At 29.6% G+C, this 17,483-nt stretch overlaps 4 non-coding genes across 4 annotated transcripts; 3 read left to right on the top strand and 1 right to left on the bottom strand.

The window, feature by feature from the left end:
• The first annotated feature begins 4,885 nt into the window (after positions 1 to 4,885).
• Positions 4,886 to 4,969, top strand: TRNAL-UAA (transfer RNA leucine (anticodon UAA)). Its single transcript has one exon. It is a non-coding gene; the product is annotated as a tRNA-Leu (tRNA).
• A 547-nt stretch (positions 4,970 to 5,516) lies between these two features.
• Positions 5,517 to 5,600, top strand: TRNAL-UAA (transfer RNA leucine (anticodon UAA)). The gene has a single exon. It is a non-coding gene; the product is annotated as a tRNA-Leu (tRNA).
• A 525-nt stretch (positions 5,601 to 6,125) lies between these two features.
• On the bottom strand, positions 6,126 to 6,209 carry TRNAL-UAA (transfer RNA leucine (anticodon UAA)). Its single transcript has one exon. It is a non-coding gene; the product is annotated as a tRNA-Leu (tRNA).
• Positions 6,210 to 14,503: 8,294 nt separating this feature from the next.
• On the top strand, positions 14,504 to 14,587 carry TRNAL-UAA (transfer RNA leucine (anticodon UAA)). The gene has a single exon. It is a non-coding gene; the product is annotated as a tRNA-Leu (tRNA).
• The last annotated feature ends 2,896 nt before the right edge of the window (positions 14,588 to 17,483 follow it).

Genomic DNA, 17,483 nt, shown 5'->3' with positions numbered 1-17,483 from the left:
TGACATTAGAATAGAAACTAATTGGAAAGAAAATGTCTAGGACAAAAATCTAAAATGACAAACTCACAATTTGTTTTGTTTTTTGGCACAGTCAAAGGTTATCATTGGCGGAACGCTCCTCCAAATTGGTTTGTTATGATTTGCCTTTATATTCATGATAAGACGAATTCCCCTATTTTTTGAAAAGCATTGAGCTACGTCACTGTTCTAAGAATAATTAGAAAAGAAATAAACTTTGGGTAGATGATGATCATTTATATTAATTTATTTAGTCATTCCCATTGATCTTATTTAAGATTAATATGAAGAGAATACACAGAGAAAATACTTTTGGGCTACAATCACGTAATGAACCTAAATAATTTTTGTATTGAAATTAAATCAATCACTACAATGATTCCATCTAGTATCGAAAAAAAAAATAAACAAAATAATAATAACGGCCAAGTGGCCCCCGCAGCCTCTTTTACAGGACCATATTCTATTTTTCTTTACCAAATCGTAGAGTGGTTACCCTTTGTTTCAATGTAAGGTCCAATAACCCCGGCAGGCCATAAACCAAACCGAATGGAGAAGCACAATAACACAATTTCTTAAAAGAAAAATGGAAAAAAGGGTCTGATTCAATCGCGAAGTTAATTAATCCAATTCACTTTTTAATTGAAACATCTAAAAATTCCACCATGGATTGCGTACAACGTTCTACCAAAGACTGTCATAGACAATCGAATTACTTGGTCACAGTTACCGATGGCAAGGTATAGTTTTCACAAAATAGTCAAATTTTGACACGAATCATTTGAAGGTTGGTGCTATATAAAAATAATAAGCATTTAATACTAGCGACGCCATCTATGTGTCAGACCGGGGACTTATCAGCCAGCCAGAGAAGGAACATGATCACCTCAAACATATTTCAAGAACAAAATGTTATTATACCCTGCGCCACTCTGCACCCAGAGAAGCAATATGATCACCTCAAACATGTTTTAAGAGCAAAATGTTATTTTTGGGTGGTGACCATGTAACATGGTTTTCGCAACCATATTATTTTCTCGGAAATCATGTATCTGATTTCGGCAAGCAGGTTATATTTGACGAGAAAATAACATTTTAGTGACAAACATGTTACATGGTCACCATACAAAAATAACATTTTGCTCTTGATACATGTTTGAGGTGATCATATTCCTTCTCTGCGTGTGTGGAGCAGGGTATTATAAGTTAGTGCATATGTTTGCAATACCCAGAAGGAGGCGAGATAGACACATGGTGTCTTTGGCAATAATGCTCAGGGTGGGTCCCTGAGTCGATCTAGCCATGTCCGTCTGTCCGTCCGTCCGACCGTCTGCCTGTGAACACATTTTTGTGATCAAAGTCTAGGTCGCAGTTTAAGTCCAATCGCCTATTGATTTTGGAAGAAATCGGTTAAGATTTAGATATAGCTCTCATATATATCTTTCGCCCGATATGCACTTATATGGACCCAGAAACCATAGTTTTAGTCTGATTTGCTTGAAATTTTGCACAAACATAACACTTGGTTGTATATTCAAGTGTGCAAAATTTGATTGAAATCGGTTCAGATTTAGATATAGCTCCCATATATATCTTTCGCCCGATATGGACTTATATGGCCCCAGAAGCCAGAGTTTTATCCTAATTTGCTTGACAGTTTGCACCAGGAGAACAATAAGTACTATAGTCAGGTGTGCCAAATTTGATTGAAATCGGTTCAGATTGAGATATAGCTCTCATATATATATTTTGCCCGATATGAACTTATATGGCCCCAGAAGCCAGAGTTTTAGCCCAATTTGGTTGAAATTTTGCATTAGGAGTACAATTAGTAGTGTTGTCAAGTGTGCTAAATTTTATTGTAATCGGTTCAGATTTAGATATAGCTCCCATATATATCTTTCGCCCGATTTTCCGTCATATGACCACAGAGGTCAAAGTTTACGTGAAATTTTGCACAGGGTATAGAATTAAAATACTAAGTACGCATGTCAAATTTTATTGAAATCCGTTCAGATAGTTCCCATATATAGCTTTCGCCCGATTTACACTCATATGACCACAGAAGCCAATTTTTTACTCCAATTTAGTTGAACTTTTGCACATGGAGTAGAATTAGCATTGTAGCTATGCGTGCCAAATTTGGTTGAAATGGGTTCAGATTTAGATATATCTCCCATATAGAGCTTTCGCACGATTTACACTCATATGACCACAGAGGCCAATTTTTTGTTCGGATTTAGTTGAACTTTTGCACAGGGAGTAGAATTAGCATTGTGGCTATGCTTCCCAAATTTGGTTGAAATCGGTTCAGATTTCGATATAGCTTCCATATATAGCTTTCGCCCGATTTACACTCATATGACGATAAATCATAAATATACTATTGCGAAGTTGCCTCAAAATTGGTTCAGATTAGAATGTTTCCCGTATTTATATCCTGTGCCAAACTGTGGAACAGGGTTTTATTTTTTACTAATATAACAGGTTGGCTGATAAGTCCCCGGACTGACACATAGATGGCGTCGCTAGTATTAAATGCATATTATTTTTATATAGTACCAACCTTCAAATTATTCGTGTCAAAATTTGACGTCTGTAAGTCAATTAGTTTGTCAGATAGAGCGTCTTTTGTGAAGCAACTTTTGTTATTGTGAAAAAATGGAAAAAAAGGAATTTCGTGTTTTGATAAAATACTGTTTTGTGAAGGGACAAAATACGGTGGAAGCAAAAACTTGGCTTGATAACGAGTTTCCGGACTCTGCCCCAGGGAAATCAACTATAATTGATTGGTATGCAAAATTCAAGCGTGTTGAAATGAGCACGGAGGACGGTGAACGCAGTGGACGCCTGAAAGAGGTGGTTACCGACGAAAACATCAAAAAAATCCACAAAATGATTTTGAATGACCGTAAAATGTAGTTGATGGAGATAGCAGAGGCCTTAAAGATATTAAAGGAACGTGTGGGTCATATCATTCAACAATATTTGGATATGCGGAAGCTCAGTGCAAAATGGGTGCCGCGCGAGCTCACATTTGACCAAAAACAACGTGTTGATGATTCTGAGCGGTGTTTGCAGCTGTTAACTCGTAATACACACGAGTTTTTCCGTCGATATGTGACAATGGATGAAACATGGCTCCATCACTACACTCCTGAGTCCAATCGACAGTCAGCTGAGTGGACACGGTGAACCGTCTCCGAGGCGTGGAAAGACTCAAAAGTAATGGCCTCCGAGGCGTGGAAAGATTCAAAAGTAATGGCCTCTGTTTTTTGGGATGCGCATGGAATAATTTTTATCGTTTATCTTGAGAAGGGAAAAACCATCAACAGTGACTATTATATGGCGTTATTGGAGCGTTTCAAGGTCGAAATCGCGGCAAAACGTCCTCATATGAAGAAGAAGAAAGTGTTGTTCCACCAAGACAATGCATCGTGCCACAAGTCATTGAGAACGATGGCAAAAATTCATGAATTGGGCTTCGAATTGCTTCCCCACCCACCGTATTCTCCAGATCTGGCCCCCAGCGACTTTTTCTTGTTCTCAGACCTCAAAAGGATGCTCGCAGAGAAAAAATTTGGCTGCAATGAAGAGGTGATCGAAGAAACTGAGGCCTATTTTGAGGCAAAACCGAAGGAGTACTAGCAAAATGGTATCAAAAAAATGGAGGGTCGTTATAATCGTTGTATCGCTCTTGAAGGGAACTATGTTGAATAATAAAAACGAATTTTGACAAAAAATGTGTTTTTCTTTGTTAGACCGGGGACTTATCAGCCAACCTGTTAAATACATTTATTAATATATCGCAAAAAGAGAATAAAAATTCGATAAATGAGAACTGTATCCAATTTTAATTTTATTGATCATAGATTTAAAGCCGGGGAGGTCCGTAAAAAATGTCTTTCATTTTAAAGAAGCCGCATCTTTGGCTCGGAATCAATACCAAAATCCTTAAGGGAAGGTCAAAATCTTTGGATCCAAGTAAACTTTTTTTGAGTGTAGAATCGAAAAGATTTTTTTTACCTTGCACTAACGAAATAAAACTAATGTTAAAAACCCTAATGTTTCTTCTTTTTTAATTTGGAGGAACTGCTTCAATTATTTCAATAGCTATACAAATTTTTTCTGAGAACTTGATTCTTGAATTGTGACCAAATGGACTTACGAAAATAAGCGCTATTTGGGCTATTATATATATATCGAAGTGTGAGAAAAAAATAATAAAAAAAAAAAATCTGGAAAAATATCTGTTTTTGTATGAATGTCTATTTACTAGGGACATACTCGTACAGTAGAAAAATAGTTTCAAAATTTGGTATTTTTCGTTTTTTTGTTATCGAGGTTTATAAAAATGCATTTTAGTCCTCACCAATATGGAAAATATTTAAAGATTATTAGACCAAAGCCTCTACTTTAAAAAACTTCAAGAAATAAATCGAGACTAAGTGGTGAAATAGAGTTTGTTGTGGTTTCCTCCTATGTGGACATTGGTAGTCAAAGGGTTAAGCATGTATATTGACGAATGGTTATTTTTATCATACCGGTATTTATATTATTGTTTGGGTAACATTTTACAAAATTAATCTACATTTTCATTCCTGATGGGTTAATTTTCTAGTTTAGTTTTTTATGATATCAAATGCGTTATTCATAGCTATAAACCACATTTTACTAGGCTTATCTGTTTATCTTGAATGTTAGCGACACACAGAAGTCATCACACAATTTCATCACTGTCTATTAACCTTTTGTTGTAATCAATTGCGTTATGATTTCATCGAAAACATGAAGTATTATGGGATTGACAATAGACACACACACATACACATTTACATTACGTTTATTTGCTCAGGCCCCGCAACAAGTCAGGTTGGCCGAGCGGTCTAAGGCGCCAGATTTAAGCTCTGGTTCCCGAGAGGGAGCGTGGGTTCGAACCCCACACCTGACAAGCAGACATCTTTTTTTTTAATTTTTGTTATTGTATTAGGAAAATAAAAAATATTTTAAATTAGACAAACTCTTTGGAAGCGCAAAAACTTTTTTCAGTGTAGTTATAAAGATTTACAAAATTCGTGTTTCCCACAAAATAGTTTATATTTTTTTAAAATTTTACCACTAAAGACATTTTTGCAATTTCGAACTCCAATTTTCTTCCTTCAAATACGAAACTTTCTAACAAGCGTGAACAAATTACGTCTAATATTTTTTTTGAATATGTCGAAAAATTATTACTTATTTTTCTTGATATTGGCGTTTAGTTAAAATTTTCAAAAATTAACACAAATTTTCCAATCTTTTTCACTTCACTTTTTTTAGTGTAATATAATTCTCCCACTTATCAGTTATCTCAATCGTGTATGTTACCATCTTTATCAAACCCTTTTAAGGTCTAATTCTATTCTAATCTCAAAAGTGAAGTTCGTTTTTGTTAATATAATCCCCTTATTTTATAAATAATTTATATCCGTGTAAAATTGTCACAAATATGTCAAATAGTCAGGTTGGCCGAGCGGTCTAAGGCGCCAGATTTAAGCTCTGGTTCCCGAGAGGGAGCGTGGGTTCGAACCCCACACCTGACAAGCAACAATTTGTAGGATCATAGATCATACAAAAATTTTTAGTTGACTATTGATAAAGAAAATTTAAAATTCAGAAAGCGAATTATCTTTGTGTTTGAGAGTGGAATTAATTTCGGTTGACATTTAAAAAAAACTAAATTGGGGCAATAAATTCAAATCACATCGGATCAGTATTTGAATTTATAGTCATCGCATAAGGAATTTTCATTTGGAAACACTGTGCAGCATTAGCAAAAAATCTAAGGATCAGATGGATTATGGAACTATTGCCTTCCATTAGCGTTCATTTTGAAATTGATATTTTTATAACATCACTATTGGAATAAATCTCAAGTTTATAAATCTTAATTTAAGTTTAATTATTTTTGGAAATTAAATGTGGATTTGTTTTAATTATTTATATTATAAGAAGTTTTCAATATCCAAATCATTCTTACTTAAATCCATTTTGAAAATTTCTTCGATTGTTTTTTGAATACAATATCGACTAAAAATGTGCAATGATCTCTGACCTTACATGTTGCATGTCAGGTGTGGGGTTCGAACCCACGCTCCCTCTCGGGAACCAGAGCTTAAATCTGGCGCCTTAGACCGCTCGGCCAACCTGACAAGTAGTTTGCCAGTGTATGAAGAGCATTCACTACATTATCTTGACGTTGAAAGTCAAGCTTAGGAGAATACAAAAAAAAAACAAAGAAAAACAGGACAAAAACGTTGTAAGCTTTTAAAGAAAATTTTGTCAAAATATTATTTCTATAGAAAAATTTGTCAAAATTTTATTTCTAAAGAAAATTTTGCCAAAATTCATTATTCAATTTCATCATTCATTATTGTTGTTTTTGATCTCAGCTTAAAAAAAAAATTATTTCTATAGAAAATTTTATCAAAATTTTATTTCTATAGAAAATTTTATCAACATTTTATTTCTATAGAAAATTTTTACAAAATTTTATTTCTATAGAAAATTTTTGAAAAATTTTATTTCTAAAGAAAATTTTTACAAAATTTTATTTCTATAGAAAATTTTTACAAAATTTTATTTCTATAGAAAATTTTTACAAAATTTTATTTCTATAGAAAATTTTTACAAAATTTTATTTCTATAGAAGATTTTTACAAAATTTTATTTCTATAGAAAATTTTGTAATAATTTTATTTCTATAGAAAATTTTGTAATAAATTTATTTCTATAGAAAATTTTGTCAAAAAAATTTTTTTTCTATAGAAAATTTTATCATTTTATCAAAATTTTATTTCTATAGAAAATCGTGTTAAAATTTTATTTCTATAGAAAATTTTGATCAAAATTTTATTTCTATAGCAAATTGTATCAAAATTTTATTTCTAAGAAAATTGTGTCAAAATTTTATTTCTATAGAAAATTTTGTCAAAATTTTATTTCTATAGAAAATTTTGTCACAATTTTATTTCTATAGAAAATTTTGTAAAAATTTTATTTCTATAAAAAATTTTGTCAAAATTTTATTTCTATAGAAAATTTTGGTTAAAATTTTATTTCTATTGAAAATTTTGTCAAAAAAATTTTTTTCTATAGCAAATTTTATCAAAATTTTATTACCATAGAACATTTTTTCGAAACTTTTTATTTCTATAGAAAATTTTGTAAAAATTTTGTCAAAATTTTATTTCTATAATTTTATCAAAATTTTATTTCTATAATTTTGTCAAAATTTATTTCTATAGAAAATGTTGTCACTTGAAACTTTTTATTTCTATACAAAATTTTGTAAAAATGTTGTCAAAATTGTATTTCTATAATTTTGTCAAAATTTTATTTCTATAGACAATTTTGTCACAATTTTTTTCTATAGATAATTTTGTCAAAATTTTATTTCTATAGAAAATTTTGTCAAAATTTTATTTCTATAGAAAATTTTGTCAAAATTTTATTTCTATAGAAAATTTTGTCAAAATTTTATTTCTATAGGGAATTTTGTCAAAATTTTATTTCTACAGAAATTTTGTCAAAATTTTATTCCTATAGAAAATTTTGTCAAAATTTTATTTCTATAGAAAATTTTGTCATAATTGTATTTCTACACAGAAAAAATTTCACGAAAATTTTTCCAATTTAATTGTTGTGTGTATGGAAAATTTTATCATAATTTTATTACCTTAGAAAATCTTTTCGAAACTTTTTATTTCTATAGAAAATTTTGTAAAAATTTTGTCAAAATTTTTGTTTCTATAGAAAATTTTATCAAAATTTAATTTCTATAGAAAATTTTGTCAAAATTTTATTTCTGTAAAAATTTTTGTCAAAATTTTTTTTCTATAGAAAATTTTGTCAAAATGTTATTTCTATAGAAAATTTTGTCAAAATTTTATTTCTATAGAAAATTTTGTCAAAATTTTATTTCTACAGAAAATTTTGTCAAAATTTTATTTCTATACAAAATTTTGTCAAAATTTTATTTCTATACAAAATTTTGTCAAAATTTTATTTCTATACAAAATTTTGTCAAAATTTTATTTCTATAGAAAATTTTTAAAAAATTTTATTTCTTTAGAAAATTTTTACAAATTTTTATTTCTATAGAAAATTTTTACAAAATTTTATTTCTATAGAAAATTTTTACAAAATTTTATTTCTGTAGAAAATTTTGTCAAAATTTTATTTCTATAGAATGTTTTGTCAAACATTTTTTCTATAGAAAATTTTTACAAAATTTTATTTCTATAGAAAATTTTGTTAAAATTTTATTTCTATAGAAAATTTTGTCAAAATTTTATTTCTGTAGAAAATTTTGTTAAAATTTTATTTCTATAGAAAATGTTATCAAAATTTTATTTCTATAGAAAATTTTGTCAAAATTTTATTTCCATCGAAAAATTCCTCAAAATTTTATTTCTATAGAAAATTTTGTCAAAATTTTATTTCTATAGAACATTTTGTCAAAATTTTATTTCTATAGAAAATTTTGCCAAAATTTTATTTCTATAGAAAATTTTGTCAAAATTTTATTTCTATAGAAAATTTTGTCAAAATTTTATTTCTATAGAAAATTTTGTCAAAATTTTATTTCTATAGAAAATTTTGTCAAAATTTTATTTCTATAGAAAATTTTGTCAAAATGTTATTCCTATTTTTCAAAATTTATTCAAAGTTTTATTTCTTTAGAAAATTGTGTGCAAATTTTATTTCTATACAATTTTTTTTCTAAATTGTATTTTGTTAGAAAAATTTGTGGTAAAATTAAGTCAACAACTCTGTATGCAAAAGATCTCATCTCCTTTAATAAAACAAAATCACAATAATAACTACCAAAATCTCCACAATTTATTAAACCGAGAAAATCTCTCTAATTGTAAAATATGATCTAACAAAGGAAACGATGACAAAGGCCAATGTGTAAACGGAAGTAAAATAAAAATGTCGAACAATAGTAATGACACAAAGTATACATACTTTTTACATAAATATATACTCCAAAAAAAACGTAGTAATAATAGACTGTGGTAAAAATTACAATATTTTCTGCTCCAATTCGGAGCAGACAGAAAATATCCATCCACATAAAAGAAAAAACAAAGCCAAGTGCCGACATTTCACCTGGCTACAGGGATGAACCATAAAACAGACTTCACAGTTCAAAGCATCAGTACTGAAGGTAGGAATGGAACAAAGGGCAATCTCATGTGGAGCTTGTGTGCCTTTGAAACCGACAATTGAATGGCTCCACCTTTATTTTTCAAATTGGTCCTCCAGCCAGTAATTACAAATATGAATGTAGCATAGCAATGTGGTGGGCTGGAGTGTTGGTGGTGTATTATATGACACCGGATTATTTCTTTCTCATGGGTGCAAAAAAATTGAATTGAATATTCAAAGGCACTAAGTTCTACAAGGAAATTGAAATACGCAATAGCAGTAAATGGATGTTTTTCCGATATGTAGTAACAAATTAATAAAAAAAATCTTCATTGAATGCGAGGAAGAATTATATTTGTAAGAGAAGATTATATACAGTATGCTAATAATCAGTTTAAACATTGAAAATAAGAGAACATGTCCATCTTCTTTGTGATTTTTGATTCATAATAATTCTAAAATAAATATGCAAAACTTTGATACGAAAATTTACAAGTTCGTGGACCAACAAACACGAATTGCATTTAATTTTGTCAAACAATCCTTTCACAACGCCTATTGTCATTGGCTAAAATTTTTCTGGGGGGGGGTCTAAGCCCCCTCCCCAGAGGCCTTCCTACGCTTATGGACTACTATAAAGAACAAGTGCTCATTTAAAGAAACACATGAAAAGCGGAACACGTACGGGCGAAATAGACTGTTTTTCATATATCTGAGTGTAAATATATATGTTTGGAACTCAAAATTGTTAACACAATATTTTTAAGTGCAAGCATACAATGTTCATAAACTAGCATAAATTATGTTAGAACATATTATGTTTGGGACATAAAATGTTTGTAAATATAATATGCTTATTGAAAACATATATTAATTTAGAAATAGCTTATAAACATATATATTTGTTTAGAAAGAGAGACCTAGAGGGTATGCTGTAAGTAAAAGAATGGAAGTAATTGAGGCCTTAAAAATATATATATATACAAAAAAAATTTCATTAAAATTTTTTCTACCAGGGTGTGCCTAAGGACCAATCCTGAAAATATATATGCTTGACGCAGAATGTGTTTGGGGTATTTAAAATATATCCCAAACCCATTCTGAAGTGTACAGTATATAAGCAAATACATAAAGGGTGATACGGTCAAAATTTGGTCAAGGGAAAACGCGTGTAAATCGATGAAATCGTTTATTTAAAAAATCAAATTAAATTTCTTTTTCAAGTTCAATTAGTATAAAATTCAGGAAAAATATTCAGTTAGGCTTTCGCTTTTCCAAATCCGAATTGCCGGGCCTCACGCTTGACACCTGCCATCAGATTTTGTACAGCCACCTTGTCCACCTTTTTCGCCGCAGAAAGCCAGTTTGCCTTGATCTGCTGCTCGTCCTTAGCAGTTTTTTTGGTCTTCTTTAGGTTCCGCTTGACAATAGCCCAGTATTTCTCAATTGGGCGGAGCTCTGGCGTGTTGGGAGGGTTCTTGTCCTTGGGAACCACCTGCACGTTGTTGGCGGCGTACCACTCCATGGCCTTTTTACCGTAATGGCAAGATGCCAAATCCGGCCAAAACAGTACGGAACAACCGTGTTTCTTCAGGAAAGGCAGCAGACGTTTATTCAAACACTCTTTCACGTAAATTTCTTGGTTGACAGTCCCGGAAGCTATGAAAATGCTGCTTTTCAAGCCGCAGGTACAGATGGCTTGCCAAACCAGATATTTCTTTGCGAACTTTGACAGTTTTATGTGCTTGAAAATATCTGCTACCTTTCCCCTTCCTTTTGCCGTATAAAACTCCTGTCCCGGAAGCTGCTTGTAGTCGGCTTTGACGCAGGTTTCGTCGTCCATTACCATGCAGTCAAACTTCGTCAGCATCGTCGTGTACAGCCTCCGGGATCGCGCTTTGGCCGTCGTATTTTGTTTATCATCGCGATTTGGAGTCACTACCTTCTTGTAAGTCGATAGTCCGGCTCGGTTTTTGGCTCGATGCACGGTTGTAGACGATACACCCAGCTTATTTGCGGCATCTCGGAGAGAGAGGTTAGGGTTTCGCTTGAAACTACCGGCAACACTCTTTGTCGTCTCAGCGGCTTCCGGTTTTCGATTTCCCCCGTTCCAGACTTCCTGGCTGTCGACAAACGTTCCCCAAACACTTTAATTACATTTGTAACGGTTGATTTGGCAACTTTTAGCGATTTTGCCAGCTTTGCGTGCGAGTAGCTCGGATTTTCGCGATGCGCGAGCAAAATTTTGATACGCTGCTCTTCTTGCTTGGACGGCATTTTGACAACTGAAGAGTGAATTCCAAAATCAAAATAGGAGCAACATTCTACACACACACACACCTTCAAAATGAGGGGTGTTCAGGTTTTTTTAAAACAGTAGTCCCACCATTTAAGAAAATTTTAAACAAAACTGTATTAGGTTAAAGTGGCAGCCCGAGTAATTTTCAGGCTCACTTAGACTATTCAGTCCATTGTGATAAACTGTATTACAAACGCAGATGTCACAAAAATAAGTAAATATTTTTCGACAAATTCATGAAAATTTAAAGTAATTATTTTTTTTTTCACTAGTTAAAGGAAATTACGAAGTTTGAAGGATAAAATTGGAAAAAAATTAAAAATTGCAAAAATGTCTTTAGAACCATACGAACTTTATGATGGGCGAATTATTATTAAAATTTAGTTTGAAGAAATTCTAAACTATTTTGTGGGAGACACGAATTTAGTAAATATTTATGCTTCATTTGCGTATAATTTTTCCCCTTTTTTAGTTAATTTAACTAAGGTAAACAAAAAAAAAATTATTAAAGTCAAGAAAATTTTCTCAAAACTTAATGATTCCATGAACTAAAATAGAATTAATTCGTTAATTTTTAACAATAGCTCAATATTTTTTACCAATAAGATATTATACCCACAATAAGGTATTATACCACACAATTGGTAGAATTCTATCAAAAATCGTAAATTTTTTACTGCTTGGTATATTGGTAGATTTTGCTTAATACTCTCCAACTAGGAGGTACCTCAATTTCGTATAGAATACATTTTGACAAAATGTTGTATAGAAATAAAATTTTGAAAAATGTTCTTTAGAAATAAAATTTTGACAAAATGTTCTATAGAAATAAAATTTTGATAAAATTTTCTATGGAAATAAAATTTTGACAAAATTTTCTATAGAAATAAAATTTTGATAAAATTTTCTATAGAAATAAAATTTTGACAAAATGTTCTATAGAAATAAAATTTTGACAAAATCTTCTATAGAAATAAAATTTTGACAACATTTTCTATAGAAATAAAATTTTGACAAAATCTTCTATAGAAATAAAATTTTGACAAAATTTTCTAAATTTTGACAAAATTTTCTGTAGAAATAAAATTTTGATAAAATTTTCTATAAAAATACAATTTTGATAAAACTTTCTATAGAAATAAAATTTTGACAAAATTTTCTATAGAAATAAAATTTTGACAAAATGTTCTATAGAAATAAAACTTCGGAAAAATATTATATAGAAATAAAATTTTGACAAAATGTTCTATAGAAATAAAATTTTGACAAAATCTTCTATAGAAATAAAATTTTGACAAAATCTTCTATAGAAATAAAATTTTGACAAAATTTTCTAAATTTTGACAAAATTTTCTATAGAAATAAAATTTTGATAAAATTTTCGATAGAAATACAATTTTGATAAAACTTTCTATAGAAATAAAATTTTGACAAAATTTTCTATAGAAATAAAATTTTGACAAAATTTTCTATAGAAATAAAATTTTGACAAAATTTTCTATAGAAATAAAATTTTGACAAAATTTTCTATAGAAATAAAATTTTGACAAAATTTTCTATAGAAATAAAACTTCGGAAAAATATTATATAGAAATAAAATTTTGACAAAATGTTCTATAGAAATAAAATTTTGACAAAATTTTCTATAGAAATAAAATTTTGACAAAATGTTCTATAGAAATAAAATTTTGACAAAATCTTCTATAGAAATAAAATTTTGACAAAATTTTCTATCGAAATAAAATTTTGATAAAATTTTCTATAGAAATACAATTTTGATAAAACTTTCTATAGAAATAAAATTTTGACAAAATTTTCTATAGAAATGAAATTTTGACAAAATTTTCTATAGAAATAAAACTTCGGAAAAATATTATATAGAAATAAAATTTTGACAAAATGTTCTATAGAAATAAAATTTTGACGAAATGTTCTATAGAAATAAAATTTTGAAAAAATGTTCTATAGAAATAAAATTTTGACAAAATGTTCTATAGAAATAAAATTTTGACAAAATCTTCTATAGAAATAAAATTTTGACAAAATTTTCTATAGAAATAAAACTTCGGAAAAATATTCTATAGAAATAAAATTTTGACAAAATGTTCTATAGAAATAATATTTTGACAAAATTTTCTATAGAAATAAAATTTTGATAAAATTTTCTATAGAAATAAAATTTTGACAAAATCTTCTATGGAAATAAAATTTTGACAAAATTTTCTATAGAAATAAAATTTTGACAAAATTTTCTATAGAAATAAAATTTTGATAAAATTTTCTATAGAAATAAAATTTTGAAAAAATGTTCTATAGAAACAAAATTTTGACAAAATGTTCTATAGAAATAAAATTTTGACAAAAAGTTCTATAGAAATAAAATATTGACAAAATGTTCTATAGAAATAAAATTTTGACAAAATGTTCTATAGAAATAAAATGTTGACAAAATGTTCTATAGAAATAAAATTTTGACAAAATTTTCTATGGAAATAAAATTTTGACAAAATTTTCTATGGAAATAAAATTTTGACAAAATTTTCTATAGAAATAAAATTTTGACAAAATCTTCTATAGAAATAAAATTTTCACAAAATTTCCTATAGAAATAAAAATTTGACAAAATTTTCTATAGAAATAAAATTTTTGTAAATTTGGTATAGTTTTGATTTTCTTGCAATTTTGCTAGATTATTTTTGGCACGAGTGTCAACCGTGAATATACCCTATGGACTACCCCTTGTACATATTAAAAACACTAGCAGTATACATGATAACAAATCCAACAACATTCTCTTTCTCCTACATTAGCTCTCTTTAAAGACGTCGCACGCTTTCATCAGCACAAAATCAAAAGCATTGAAAAAAGCTTTGTCGAACAATAACAACAACAACACAAACGAATGAATACAACGAGTTTATTTTTAAATTGATTCAATGAGGGAAAAAAGCTTACAGCTTATGTATCACATTTGGCACTGGCAGCACATATGTCAGGTTGGCCGAGCGGTCTAAGGCGCCAGATTTAAGCTCTGGTTCCCGAGAGGGAGCGTGGGTTCGAACCCCACACCTGACAAAGAATTTTTTTTTTAATTTTTTCTACAGAAAATTTAAAGGTGAAGAGTAAAAACAATATTTGATACTACCATGGTGTTCAAAATTTTAGCAGTGATTTCAAATAGCTATTCATAATATTTCGAGTGTGTTGTAAAACGCCAAAAATTTGACATTTTTATGTATGTATGTTTTTTCTGTGAGAACGATACTATCTACCAAAAGGAAGTAAATAACAATGGCCCAAAACCATTTCCATTGCACTTTTTCAGGGTATTATACTCAAGCTTGTTTTCCATATTTTATTTTTATTAGAGAATGAATTTTTTTCCATTGAATGAGATATTAAAATAAAAAAAAAATGTCATACCACTGCCACAGTTACTTGTTTGTTGTTTAGTTGTTACAGGTAGATGGTGATATTCCACCATCCGCTTTTGTTAATACACTCTGTAGTTCTTCATAGTAGGTGGCTGTTAATAGTGGGGAGAAAAAGAGTAATTTCGATTGCACCACATTACCTTTGAGAGTTCATTGGCTGACAATATAACCAACGGACTGAGTGTCTCGTCTCTTTGCCTTCATGGTATGATTAAAGTTTGTGCATAAAATTTGTTTTTTTTTTCGCTACAATACAATGGACAAATGCAGGAAAAAAAGTGGCATTAAAAAAATCATGTCTGTCATTGTGTTATTTGGTTGTTGCCTTAGTTTTCAGAATTTCTGTTATGTTAAGAGTACATAAAAATTGAGAATATTCATATTTAAAAGCAATATTTTAACTACATAGGAAAAACATAAACCCGAATATTTCCAATTAAAAAGTTAATTGAAGTTAATAAGTAATCAATTAAAAAATTAACTGATACACTTATCTTTTTAATCAAATAAAAAAAAACTTCAATTAAGAAAATAATTATATTTACAAAATAGTCCTAATTTCTGAAAATTTTCCTTCCAAATGCATTGCCGATTTCAAAACATTGGAATGGTCAACATTATTTTCCACTTGATATTTATATTTACCAAAATGTATATTTGTTAGTTCTGTACCTGAAAGTAAAAAAATTCAATTAAGAAAATAATTATATTTACAAAATTCTCCTAATTTCTGAAAATTTTCCTTCCAAATGCATTGCCGATTTCAAAACATTGGAACGGTCAAAATTATTTTCCACTTGATATTTATATTTACCAAAATGTATATTTGTTAGTTCTGTACCTGAAATTAAACATAAATAAAAAATAATAATATTAGAAAAGGTAATCAATTTGAAGTTGTAAATTTTTTTAATAATAACAGTAATAAATAACAGGTTGGCTGATAAGTCCCCGGTCTGACACATAGATGGCGTCGCTAGTATTAAATGCATATTATTTTTAATATGCATTTAATGCCTTCAAATGATTCGTGTCAAAATTTGACGCCTGTAAGTCAATTAGTTTGTGAAATAGAGGCGTCTTTTGTGAAGCAACTTTTGTTATTGTGAAAAAATGGAAAAAAGAGGAATTTCGTGTTTTGATAAAATACTGTTTTCTGAAGGGAAAAAATACGGTGGAAGCAAAAACTTGGATAATGAGTTTCCGGACTCTGCCCTAGGGAAATCAACAAGAATTGATTGGTATGCAAAATTCAAGCGTGGTGAAATGAGCACGGAGGACGGTGAACGCAGTGGACGCCCGAAAGAGGTGGTTACCGACGAAAACATCAAAAAAATCCACAAAATGATTTTGAATGACCGTAAAATGAAGTTGATCGAGATAGCAGAGGCCTTAAAGATATTAAAGGAACGTTTTGGTCATATCATTCATCAATATTTGGATATGCGGAAGCTCTGTGCAAAATGGGTGCCGCGCGAGCTCACATTTGACCAAAAACAACGTGTTGATGATTCTGAGCGGTGTTTGCAGCTGTTAACTCGTAATACACACGAGTTTTTCCGTCGATACGTGACAAACATGGCTCCATCACTACACTCCTGAGTCCAATCGACAGTGGGCTGAGTGGACAGCGACTGGTCAACCGTCTCCGAAGCTTGCAAAGACTCAAAAGTCCGCTGGCAAAGTAATGACCTCTGTTTTTTGGGATGCGCATGGAATAATTTTTATCGATTATCTTGAGAAGGGAAAAACCATCAACAGTGACTATTATATAGCGTTATTGGAGCGTTTGAAGGTCGAAATCGCGGCAAAACGTCCCCATATGAAGAAGAACAAGTATGTACGACCGTAAGTTCGGCCAGGCCGAAGCTTATGTACCCTCCATCATGGATTGCGTAGAAACTTCTTCTAAACACTGCCATCCACAATCGAATTACTTAAGTTGCGTTAACGCTTGCCGATGGCAAGGTATCTTAAAACCTCCTAACACCATCTTCTAAATTGTATGTAAGTCCATACGTGGTATATATTAAATCAAAAAAGATCGATCCAATACGTATATAATTCAGTTTGACAAAGTAGACATAAAATTTTGACAAAATTTTCTACAGAAATAAAATTTTAACAAAATTTTCTATAGAAATAAAATTTTCACAAAATTTTCTATAGAAATAAAAATTGTGACAAAATTTTCTATAGAAAGAAAATTTTGATAAAAATTTCTACAGAAATAACATTTTAACAAAATTTTCTATAGAAATGAACTTTTGACAAAATTTTCTATAGAAATAAAAACTTGGTAGATTATTTTTGGCTCGAGTGGCAACCATGATTATGAACCGAATAAAATTTGAACAAAATTTTCTATAGAAATAAAATTTTGACAAAATTTTCTATAGAAATAAAATTTTGACAATAATGAAAATTTTATTATGAACGGAATAAAATTTTAACAAAATTTTCTCTAGAAATAAAATTTTGACAAAATTTTCTATAGAAATAAAATTTTTTGTGTGATTGGACCAATTTTGGTATGG

Source organism: Haematobia irritans, chromosome 1 (assembly GCF_050003625.1).
Source record: "Haematobia irritans isolate KBUSLIRL chromosome 1, ASM5000362v1, whole genome shotgun sequence".
NCBI classification, from domain to species: Eukaryota; Metazoa; Arthropoda; class Insecta; order Diptera; family Muscidae; genus Haematobia; species Haematobia irritans.
The sequence above is the reverse complement of the archived record's forward strand: the minus strand, read 5'-3'. Positions and strand labels throughout refer to the sequence as shown.